Raw genomic sequence first — 12,105 nt, forward strand, 5'->3', positions numbered from 1 at the left:
CAGCAATTAATGCAAATCCCTACACCCTGCTGTACCCACCAGCTGTACACATCTGGCAGGGTGCAGCCACTGAAAGGCATTGTGTGTGCGCAACAATTATCCTCGGTCACGCAAAGACCTTTCTGGCTCTGTAGATTTCTGTAGGTACTAAAAAAAAAAAAAATCACCTTATCAAATAAAACTGATTTTCTCCTTTTTAATTTCATCAGAACTTCCTCTGAGGAGGTAAAATAAAAATACTCTCAGAACTGTGCTGCCCATAACCTTGTCCCGGTCAGACGGCTGTGAGTAGGCGTAACATGTGGCAGGGACGTGGTTACACACTGGGGCAGCCCCGGAGTAACGGCTCAGGAAGAGAAATCTTCACTGAAAACCAAATCCTGTGTCTGGACTTTGCTTTTATCCAGCGAAGGCCATGCCTTAAAACATCCCTGACAGCTGGTAATGCCTCAATCTGACTCACTGAAGAGCGCACAAGAAAAGGAGGAAGGACTTTTCAAATGGTTCCTTTTATCTGCGGTTTTAACCTGCACTGAGAAACACAAGATTCCTGAAAAACGTGATGTCTGGTATTCTGCAGAAATAGATCTATCAGGAAAATAACGGCGCTGCTTTGAGAGGACGACGGGTTGGGCTCTGCCAGGTGCGCCGTGTTTCACCCCTGCCCGGCAAGACCCTGGAGCGCACGCCCAGGTTTAACGCTCCGCAGCGGGGCACCGGGCACGGTGTTTCGGTGGCACGCAGGCAGGACACGGAGCAACTCGCACCGTGGAACCTTAGAGAGATGCATGGCTATAAACCAGGGATCTGCCAGGCGTGCCGCTCAAAATGTTCTGCGTTTTCTTAAAAATACATTTGTCTTTGCATAATTGTCTTCCCAAATGAGATCTTTCCTTTCATTACAGATTCTGTTAGCCTGCTTAGGGGAAAAAAAAAGAATATTGAGGCAAATAAGCCTCTCTCTGTTTGGACTCTGAACACATCCACATGGTCCAGGATCGGGCCCCTGGCTGCAGCAGGACCAGGAGCCCCTTGGCTGCCCGGCCCCGAGCTACCGGGGCTCTTCTGCTGCTGCAGAAGCAGTTGGCTTCCGCCTTACCTGAAAACGCTCTTTGCGAAAAACAGAAAGCATTTTGCTGTACACATTGGTGAAATTCCAGCTGTGCTGCCCGGGGGTATTTCAGCAGTCAGCAAGTCTTACAAAACAGGTACAAAACGAGCACGGCTGCTCCGGTTTCGAGGCATTTTTGGGAACTGCGCTGCAGAAGAAATTTCAGCTTTGCTTTTCACCCCCTTCTGAGCAGGGCTGACTTGAAAAATCGCAGCCTGACTTGCAGCCTGGCCAGGCTGGCAGGCAGGGCTCTGCGACGGCCGCCCCAGCTCGCTGCGAAGCCGGTGCTGGCTCTGCCAGAAAGGGGGGGGGGGGGGCCCTGGGGTGCTTCTGCTCCAGGTGCACACGGAGCTCTCATTCATCTTCGGGAGAATGCGATCACTGCAGGCCTAACTTGCTGAAGATTTAATACAGCTAGAGCTTAATTTCGGTTATATAAGGACTTGTCAAAGTTAGGAATATAAGTCATCAGTGAAAAGATTTAGGTGCATGGCTCCATGCTTCTCTTATTTTAAATTTTTTTTCTTCCCCCTCCCTTAAAAAGGTGCCGTCAGGAGGCAGCAGCACCGCCCGGGGTGCACTGGTTGCGGCTGGAGTCAGGACAGACGTTCTCCAGCGTGGCAGCAGCTTCCCAGCCCTAACCCCGTGCGCGGCAGCAAGCGACGGCGCCGCGAGGACACACGTTGGGCGGCTGGTACCCGGGGACCTCCTGCGCAGGATCCGGGGGTGGTTTCTGGGCTCTGCCGACAGCCACATCGGGGGGAGGAGGCTGCTGCTCCCCTCCAAAGCAGTCTGTGCGGTGCAGCGGGCTCAGGAAGTGGTGGGTGATGGAGGTCTCCATCAATCAGGTCAAACACCAGCCCATCAATTGCCGGCCCCCTGTGAGCCGTGATCTCTGAGAAAAAAAACCATTTATAGTCATTTAGAGGCAGGTAGAAGGAAAGCTTTTTCCCTGTTCTCTAAGCTACAACAGATCTATGATAGGGCTTTTCAAACTTCAGCATCCCCATGGTAGCCAGTGTGTTAGGCCTGGAGGTATAAGTAAATGACTCCTCACCAGATTAAAAGATAGATGTGACAGGCGAGAAGTGCCGTAGCTGAGCACACCGAGGGAGCGCTGGGCACGAGCCAGGCCGTAGACCGCTCGTGGGACCCCCGTGTCCCAGTGAGGGGCTGGAAGCTGGGCTCCAGCCTACAGCAGTGCCCCCGCCCCAGTAGCGCCCTCCCTCTCCCAGTTTATTTTGGTTTATTTGGGAAACTGTAGAAGCTTGCTAATTAAAATTGATGTTGTGTTCACCAGAGTCCAATTCTGCATCGAACTCCTGTTGCTTCCTTCTCCACGAGAGCAGGTCTGCCATATTTAGCCAACTTTTAAACTCATTAGCAAAAGCAGATGCTTAGATCCGCAGTCCCTAATGACTGTAAATGAGAGTATTAGTTTATTGATTGATGGCCTAATTGTCGCCACCATGACCACAAGCAACAGCTTTAAGCCCAAGTGCTCTGTGCTGAAGGATGCCCAGTCTGCCGGGGGAGAGGGAGAAAGGGGAAACGCTGCCGAGGCCGGGAGCCAGGCGAGCGGGACGGGCCATCCAGCAGCACCCGTGATGCGACCTGCAAGCAGATTTCCAAATTATTCCAGCATTTGAACAGTCAAGCAAAAGTTAATTAAATTACACTTTACCCAACAGAGGTCAAAGCCTTTGAGTGTGTGTTGATGCGTAACCTTTCGCGGGGTGCCTTGACTTGCCCCTGCTTGTTGCATGGTAATGAGGAGACTGCTGGGACCTGTGAACAGCAGCGAACGCATGCTATCCTTCTTCCCTCCCTCCTTCGGTTGTCCATGAAAATGTAAATACGTGGAAGGAGGAGAAAGTCGGAGCTCGGTCCCTGTGCAGCCCTACAATGGCTGGGAGTCGTGCCTGGGTGACCTTCACCCCGCTCCTGTGCCAGACAGACGGTCCGCAGAGAGCTCACCGGTGTGATGAACTGTGGCTCTGCTTTCGTAAAAGCATCTACAACCCGGCCCGGACAGACACAGAGTCCCCTGAAATCAAGAGATCCTGAGCGTGGGCCCGAATGGCTCATCGAGCAGGGACAGACTTAAGCCACGGGCAGACATCGCTGCCACGGGACGCTGTCGGGGAGACAAGATGCGTTGCTAACGGCAGCTGGCTTCGGGCAGCGTCTCATCAGAAACAAGACTGAGAGCTGCCGCCCAGACCCACAGAGGCTGTGCAGGGTGCCAGGTCTGGCAGGCAGCGGCCGTGGGAACTGCTGCATCACGCACCCGAACCCCCAAAACGCTGACGCAGCATTGTGTCTATCCAGCAGACTTCGGGGAAGAGAAATAGCCATGAAGAAAGCAGTCTCTGCCTTAAGAGTTTGGTTGATGTTTCTCCAACACCTAAAAATCAACAGGAAAACCAGATTTGCAACAGGATTTAAGAGGCATCAAGTTGCTTGGATACCAGATCCTGTAAGTACCCAAAAAGTAATTATAAAGCAAGAAATCTGTCTCAGCTAAGCAGGTAGATGGGAAATTGGAAATCCATTTGCGAGAGGCTTTCTGCTTTCTAACAAGACAGGTTACAGCTCACCCCTGTTCGCAGCGGCCGCACGCTGCTGCTCCCGACCCTCCCTGCCTGCACTTGAGCGTGATGCAGCATTTCCCCGGCAGCCCCAGCACCGTATCGCAGCTCTCCCCAGCCGCAGCGCCTGCCCGTGCCATCCTCCGCTCCCGCTCCCGAGCGCAAAGCCATGGCAGCAGGAGCTTATTTCCAAACGGGCTCACTCCCCCCCCGCAAGACGAAGGCTCGCACAACCCGACTTACCAACGCAGCGTTTGCTCCCGAGCTTCGCGTGCCGGTACCGACCCCTCCAGATGGCTGGCACGCGCGCGTCCCCAGAGTCCCCAATTAGCCGCGTGGGCGCCGCTCTCCCCTGGCAGCCGCACGGCTCCTGCTCTCGGGCCAGCGCTGCGTTTCCAGCTGCCCAGCAAACCTCTCCTGCTCGGCAGTGAGGTGCAGGGCTCGCTGGAGACACTTCCCCCGACCTCCTCCCCGCCGTGTTGGGGGGTCCGGCCGATGGAGCCAACTGGGCACTGCCGCACCAATTAAAACAAAAACCTGATGGCTCTGCAAATGAGAAACCCACTTTGAAACCTGCAGGCCTGGTATTTTGCTCTTGGGGAAAGGCCAAGAAAAATCAAGAATAAAAAATACTCCCCCTACAATCACAACATCCAAATTCCTTCACGAGGACTCGCTCCAAGCGCGGCAGAGCAGGCTGACATCGGCCGATAACGAGCGCGTGGTTGAAGGGCAAGGACTCCTCAGGGACGTTTTTGGACCAGGGTGGTCAACCTCACGGAGCACCCAACACGTCCCCCGTGGTCTCCCCAAGTGTTTCTGGTCTGTGTTCCAGCTCCAAAGCAAATATTGCTCCCAGCAATAGTGAGAGTAAGAAAGTAATTTGTTTCACATCAACAGGGCTTCATGTGCTTTTGAGGGATAAGCCCCAAACATTTACTTATAGAAAAGTGAATGCATTTACACATACAAACCTGAGATCAGCACCTCACACGCAAGGACACCGAGGTTCAAGGGAATACCACTTTTACAGACCAATTTCCGCACTGTCACAAATATTTCCGTCTTAATAATCCCCAAAGCAATAATTTTTTTCAAGTCCCATTTTCTTCTTAATGCTCGTTCCCACGTTTTGCATTTCACTCAATAAAACGTAACAGCTCAATTTCCCTTTGCTCTCCTGCCGCTTCTCACCACTTCCAGCCCCGACGCACCAGGGCTCGGGGAGCCCGGCACGGCTGCGGTCTCTGTTTGAGGACAAGTCGCTCTTCCCAGCACGGATCTCTCTAGGTGGGCTTCCCTGGATACAACTCACTTAAATCTTTAATAATAGGTGCAGTTATTTCACAAGGCGGGTGGCAGGAAGGATTCGAGGCTTGCTCAGATCACATCCCTCTGCAGGGGTAGGCAGCGAGGGACCAGGAAAGGCAGCAAACGAGCAGAAAAAGCTCTCTCCTCGCCGGTCTCCCCATCTTAGAGACTCAGCCTCCCAGTGACCCCACGTTGCCGCAACTTGGCCACGCACCTTCACGTACTTCGAAGACCGAGGGCTGTCTGCTGAGCCATGCAAATTCCCGGGCAACAAATAATATAATTTAGGCACCGCGGGAAAGGAGCAGCAGTTCCCCAGCCGGCAGCGTGGTCCCCGCTGCAGCGGTCGATGTCATTCCGAGCGGCGCTGTAGCTATTACTACACCAAACGTTGCCTTGGGAAACACGCGGGGCGTGATTCTGTGCTTCCCACAGCTCCCTGCACCCGAAGCCCATCCTCTGCGGTGCACACCGGGCGCCCCAGCAGCAGCCGGTGCCTGGATAGATGAGGTGGCCGCAGCCGCTTCTCCAGGCTGAGCCTCGGCGAGGATTTCCAACCACCCAAACCCACCTGCCTTTTCCAGAGCACAGCCCGCCGGTGCGTTGCAAGGAAGTATAATTATGACTATAGAAGCCTCTTGCTGCTGTAATTGTTTCTGTGTGGCCTGGGAGGAGATGGGTTGTGCTGGAAGCAAGAGAGATTTTGCTGAAGCATGAAAAGAAAAGCCATTTAGTTTAGGTAACAGCTCTGGAGCTTTAGGGGTCATCAAACGGAGAACTCCATGAAAATGCTTTTCAGGGCAGGACAGTCTGGAGACAGGAGAGGAAAAAGAAATCGAGACAATGCGTTTATTAAGTGGCCAATTTACCCCCTTCCCAGTCTCTGTCTGCTCCTTTTCAGCAACAAAATAGGAACCATGAAAACGAATTGTCGGTGGTAGCGGTAATGTACAGGGCATCGTCGCGGGAGGAAAAATAAAGACAGGAACGCAATAGCGACAGTGAGTTTGAACTGCAAGAAGTTGCAAGAAGAAACCGGAGGAAAAGCCTGGTGGCAGCAAGGTCCTGGCTTGTGAAGTCTGTTCTGCTCCACGCCATGCACGGACACACGGGCTCCTTCCTTCTCCCTCATTCCCTCAGGAAACTTCCATCTGGGGATCCCTCCGTTTCATGCACTATTTCTTTCTACAAGTCTCATAATTCTGCATTTCTGAAGTCACTATTTTTGACAAGATAAAGGGCGGGTTGGGAACACTCCCTGTGTAAATCAGCTCATTAATGCCGCGATACGATGGGCTTCGCTGCCTTACTCCAGCCGGAGAACTGCAGACAAATGTATGTGAAATATCTGTCACTGGAATTAAAGGCAGCGCTGTCCCGCGTGATGGGGGCTGGCTGAGATATCAAAGAGGACGTCAGGGATGCGGTAGGTGTGGGAGTCATCCTACAGCAAGAGGTGACCTTGACCCAGAAGATACCCTCTTTGTTTTTTCTTTTCACCTCTCTGCAGCACAGGCAACATTTCTGTTTTTCAAAGGCAAATTCCGGCTCCAAAGAAAGGAATTGCTAAACATTTATTAAACAACTTGCCTGGAGGTATGTAAAATACAAGAGGAAATCTCTCCCCCTCCGCCTCCCACTGCACCCTACCCTGAATGCAAGAGGAAAAGTCATTTGAGTGATCTTAGCAGAATCAGAACAAGCGTTTAGTGGTCTTTAAGGACCCATAAAACACTTCAGTAGTTTGCTGGTTTATATCTGACTATCTTCTACATTAGCCATTTAAATTAAAACATTTATAATTAATTGAACAAATCATTTCCTCTTGCCCCCTTTGGGGACTGAAGCGCATAAGTCTTCAGTAAATTTTAGTCTCTTAAGCAACGGGGGTATCCATTTCTTTTATAAGGCTTATTTTCCTGCAGGGTGGGAATCAAGGGCAGGCAGAGAGCAGTTTTAACTGGAAAATCAATTGATAGGAAAGACAAATGAACGCATATTTTTTCAAAAGGGGAAATGAAGAAGAGAGCTCAGCACTAGGAGCCTGCCCTCCCCTCTGCCCACGGGAGCCGGCTGCGATGCCGGCAGCCTTCGTGGCACCGCCGCGCACAGGAGCCGCAGCCCGGCTCCGGGGAACCACCGTGGCCACTCAGGAAAACCATCCCTGAATTTTGGGAGAGTTATGGTGGTGGGAAGCCCAGGGCTTCCCAGAGCAGTGCGACCTGCCAGGGGTCCCGGCTTCTCACTGCCGTGCCAGAGCTGCACGGGGCAGCCCCGAGAGCAGCGACGGGGAAGAGGGAGAGCGAGGGCCGTGGGTGGGGGCCTGGAGCTGAGCGTGGACACGGCAGCACGGTCCTGCCCCAGCCTCGTGCAAGGAGAGGGGCACGCACAGCCCCTGGATGTGGGACGGTGAAGAAGACACGTTGATGTGCAGGGTTATCCCAGCTGGGAACTCTGCCTGCAGCGCACAGAAGAGGCAGGTCAAGGGTTAATTCTGCCTATCATTTCCAGAGAGCTACTTTCAGATAAGAAGCTTAAACAGAAGGATTATCTGGGCAGCATGATCTTCCCCAATGCTACAACTGCTGCTGAAGACATCATCACCAAGACCCATTGAACCAGGACATTCCCTGGACAAAAGGTGGTCCAAACAGCCCTGAGACAGCCCAGCGAGGGGGGGGTCTGTGACAAAGCCCCGTCTCAGAACAGGGAGGCCAGGACCATCGCGGCAGCCTGGGCTGCTGCACGCTGCCCCTGGGCACGGTGGGACGGAGGCAGGCACCGCACTGGAGCTGCGTGTTAGGGCAGGGGTACACTCACCCAAAAAGCAAAGTCCGAGCCAGCAAAGGGAATCAGAGGAACGCAGCGGGATAAAAAAGCAAAGTAAAATCAGACCAAAGCTTGGGAATCCCATAACGAAGAGGACCAAGAGCAAATGGGTTTTGGCAAGGCAGGTCGGACGCTCTTGTGCTGGTGGGCAGGTGGAGAGCGGTGTCCAGGCAAGCAGGGATGAGCAGAGGGACCAGGACCCAGGAGTAAGGGGGGACATAACTGACCCAAGACACACCACGCACAGGACTGCTCCGCACGGCTGGCAGGTGGGATAACCCCTGACGGGGCTCAGGAGCCAGGTCGGGGTGTCCCGGGGACGGCTGGTCTGGGTGGCCGCTCTCGGCTGGGCTGCCTGCAGAGGTGAAGGAGCTCTGGAGGAGCCCTGGTCTTCACAGAAAATACAGTTTATTTTGATGCCCTGGAAATGCCTTTGTCAGCAGATCTATTCTTTCATTGTGAAAAAGCCTATTAGCTTCTGCTTTCTACTTCTATGGGAATTTATTCCTCCATCAGATCTTCAATATAAAAGTGCTTCCTTTACGGAGATTGATACCTCATATATGAAAAGCTCCGTGTGCCTCTGGGCGAGGCAGTCCCTTCCCTTAGGAAGGATGAAGGATGGCTTTGAGAGCAAAGCGCTGAACAGCTCGAGAAGATGAAATCTCAATTCCAAGGTCTGCTGTGACATCCCTACGACCTTGGGCTGTCACCGGGGTCCCCGTGCAGCGCAGGACGTGCTGAGCTTTCAGCAGGAGCGCAGTCCCTGGGCATTGGTGAAACCTCACTGCACACACGCCCCACATACACCCCGTGCAAGGGGCGAGTGCACTGGTAAAGCTTTACAACCTCATTCCCTGCTGCTCAACAGGCCCAAGAGCGAGGACAAATCTGGGGGTTGTATGCTCAGCTATACGGGGTCCACCGCTGCCCTGCACAGCCGGAGCAGGCTCCCAGCCAGCATCGGAGGGCAACGCCATGGGCGGCTCCGCTCGGCCACGGGCTGAGCTCCACAGTGAAGCAGAGCTCCGAGTAGGGCTCTGCACAGAGGTGACACGATAATCTGTAAATTCAATCCAAGCCAAGCAAAATTCAAGCCCCTTCTCTCTGTTCACATGTTAATCAGGAAGTAAAGCCACGCAGATTTTGTCCCTTTGCTTGCAACGCAAATAGCGCCAACGCGTGCAACGTCTCTTGAAGCACCCACACGTGCCTCTGCCTGCACCTCTGGACACACCAGGCTGCCCGTGACCGCTCCGGTATCAACAAATGAACAACAACAGGGGGAGAAACGTGCTCAACCAGCTGCGTGCATCTCCTGCACCGGCAGAGCAAGCACAGGCTGGAGACAGCGCACTTGTACCGTGCACGGAGACGAACTTCTTTAACAGCCTGAATCCAGATGGAGGGAGTCCCACCTGTCCTCAAATGCCTCCGGCATCCCCTGTGCCAGGCAGCGCAGACACAGCACCCGGGGGCTGGCGTGATGTCCAGACAGTGCCAGCACAGCCCCTGCGGGGTGAGGGTCCTCCTCTCCGCTGTGGTTCCCCCGTGAGCATCCAGAGGACAGGAGGGTCCCATCCCTGCCCGCCCAGCCCTCTGCCACCACCGGTCCTCTCCGAGCACAAGACAGTGCTGGTGTGGACATCGACCCCCTCCCTCCCAAGCAGAATCCCCCTGCTCCTCCTGCCCCCAGACCCACTCGTCCCTCTGCCCATCTCCACTCTGTGCCCAGCAGCAGCCCCAGTGCTCCCGGCTCACAGTGCTCCAGTTCCTGCAGCAGGGACCAGAGTGAGATTAAAATAATAAATAACAATAATCATCTGCTCGGGCCGTTACAGAACCCCATTGCCATGGCAACCGCCCGCAGCGATGCTGCCTTGCTGATGGGAAGCATTTTCTTGGGACAGATGCGAATTCCTCCAACGCGATCCCAGCGCAGCGTGTCACCGCTCGAGGAAAGGCCAGCGCGCGGGGAGAGGGTGACAAGGACAGGCGGTGACAGGGACGGGAGTGAGCCCTGACTGCCCGTGCACACACACCGCAGAGGGAGGCAATCGCAAACAGCCACGCTGGAGCATTCTGGCAGCTCTGGCAAGCGCAGCCCCAACACCAACGCATGACACTGCCTGGCAAGGAGGTTTCTTTAAGGCCAAGTGACAGAATAAATTCTCACCAAAGAGCCTTCACGTTGCTTTTAATTATCAGGAAAGGTCCCGAAGCATCGCAGTCTGTTTAACTTGGGCTGATGGAAACATGTTTGTCACAGCTCCATTTTTTTTTTCTTTCCTGCTGCATGGTTTTTTTCCAGAGCAAACCAGCTCTGAAACAAGAGACAAACCCACACGGGGCCGTGGGGAGCAGACAGGGCGCGCTGACCCTGGACAGCTAACCCACGCTTGGGCTGCAGCTCTGCCCGCCATGTCCCACCGCTGAGCTAGGACAGGCTCTCAGCTGGGGAATGCGACAAAACCACTAAGTGGGAACCTCTCCTGGCACTGCCTGTGCCTGCGTGAAACACGGGATTCACATTAAAAACAAACTCCAAAGAATTCCTTAAGCTCAAAGATGCCCAGGCTGAGAGTGCTCCTCTGAAACGTGGTGCCCTGGAGAAGAGGGTCACATCACTGCTGCCTCCCTTTTTATCCACCCAGAGTCAAATTTAATATGCTACAGCTTTATACCAGGCACTCTCAATTTAATCATCAAAATACCTTGCAGGGGATTAACTGCCAGTTTCCTCTCTTAATCACTATTGATATAATGAGATGACAGTCAGCTTTGCAAGGAGAGGGGGGGACATATTTGTCAGGAGGGCTTTTGCTGCTACTGTGGCTTACTCCCCATTTGGCAGAGGCTTAGGAGCTCATCCGAGACGGAGGAGATTCAGATGCGGAGGGGACAGGAGCAGGTTCACAAGGGCAGGGAAAAAAACTTCACTTGGCTGCTGGAGCATCTGCTGCCTGCTGGGACCATGCCCCTCCGAGGGGACGGGGACCACGGGCACATCCAGCTAGAGGCAGGTGGATCATTGCCGGGGGTTTGGGGCTAAGGGCCGCTTCGAACACGGGGTTTTCAGTAGTGCCTTCTGGGCGAGGGCCAAGCCCCCCACAGCAAGAAAGGTTTGCACCAAACCCTGCCTGGTAGCACCTGCTCTTTGTGTGTGAGCCCAAAGGAGAGCAAGGGCAGAGCATCGCCCCTTGGCAGGGCACCCGGAGAGCCCTGCTCTAACAGAAGTGCTGGAGGACCCGAGAGCCTGCTGGGAGGGCTGGGCTGCCCTCCCCTTCCCAGCCCACTCTGCTTCCAAAATAAAATATAGGAAGTTAAAAATTTATTTTGCCAAGCCATAAATCCCTCGATAAAAGAAATGCTCAGGCAGCAGGAGAGCACCAGACAATCCTCAGACAGTTTTGCTCCTTTTGTCCCGGCAGGACGATGGCTTTCAGAGAGGATGGCTTTCCCTGCGAAAGCTCCCGCCCCAGCTCACCCCTCCGCCCTGCGAACACCCGAGCCCACAGACATCACCCCAAATCCCAACCCCGGGATGGCTTTTGCCACCCGTAAGGAGCCAGCAAAGGCTGTAAACTCCAGTCAACATTTACCCCGTTCTCGCTGGTGGAAGCCGGGTGGCTGACACTGAGACACTAGCCCTGCCTATAAATCATATTTTGCCCAGATTTAGAGGAGAAAGGAGCTATTATGAGAAATAGATCAGAAGTGACACTGCTCATTATTATGAGGTGAGTCCAAGTTGCAGACAAGGGCAAAGTTAATAGAAAATGTATCCAATCCACAATGGTAACTTTAATTGTTACCACTAATGAAGCCTATTTAGGATGGATTATGTATCTGGCACTTCAGATGCAGCCCTTAATTCATCTTCCGCGTCAGATGTCTCATCGCATCAGATCCAGAAGCGGAGGGAGGGCTTTTCCCCTTCCGCTGAACAACCGGGGTTGAAAAACAAACTCCGCGTAATCCATCAACCGAGAGGACCAGCTGTCCAGCCCAGGGCAGGGACTCTGGAGATGCTCACGGGGGGGCAGCTCACCTCCCTCCCCAGCACAGCCGGGACCTGCCGAAGGACCAGCGGCCGCAGCATCGGCATTGCAGGACCCGCTCGAGGGCAGCCACCTCCCCACCTTTCCGTCACCCTCCCTACACTATTTCCAGTGACAACAGCCACCAAGGCGGCTGCTCAGGACCCCAGGAGGCAGCTGTGGCTCTGCCATGGCCCTGTCCTGGACCAGTCCCCTCCTCCCC

The 12,105-nt window shown here is 54.1% G+C and overlaps 1 long non-coding RNA gene across 1 annotated transcript; it reads right to left on the reverse strand.

The window, feature by feature from the left end:
• Nucleotides 1-209: 209 nt before the first annotated feature.
• On the reverse strand, nt 210-4,055 carry LOC142604817 (uncharacterized). The gene is made up of 3 exons (XR_012838652.1): nt 3,946-4,055; nt 2,796-3,518; nt 210-2,006 (listed from the first exon to the last, which is right to left on the reverse strand). It is a non-coding gene; the product is annotated as an uncharacterized LOC142604817 (long non-coding RNA).
• Nucleotides 4,056-12,105: the final 8,050 nt, after the last annotated feature.

The sequence above is a fragment of the Balearica regulorum genome, chromosome 22 (assembly GCF_011004875.1).
Source record: "Balearica regulorum gibbericeps isolate bBalReg1 chromosome 22, bBalReg1.pri, whole genome shotgun sequence".
In the NCBI taxonomy this organism is placed as follows: domain Eukaryota; kingdom Metazoa; phylum Chordata; class Aves; order Gruiformes; family Gruidae; genus Balearica; species Balearica regulorum.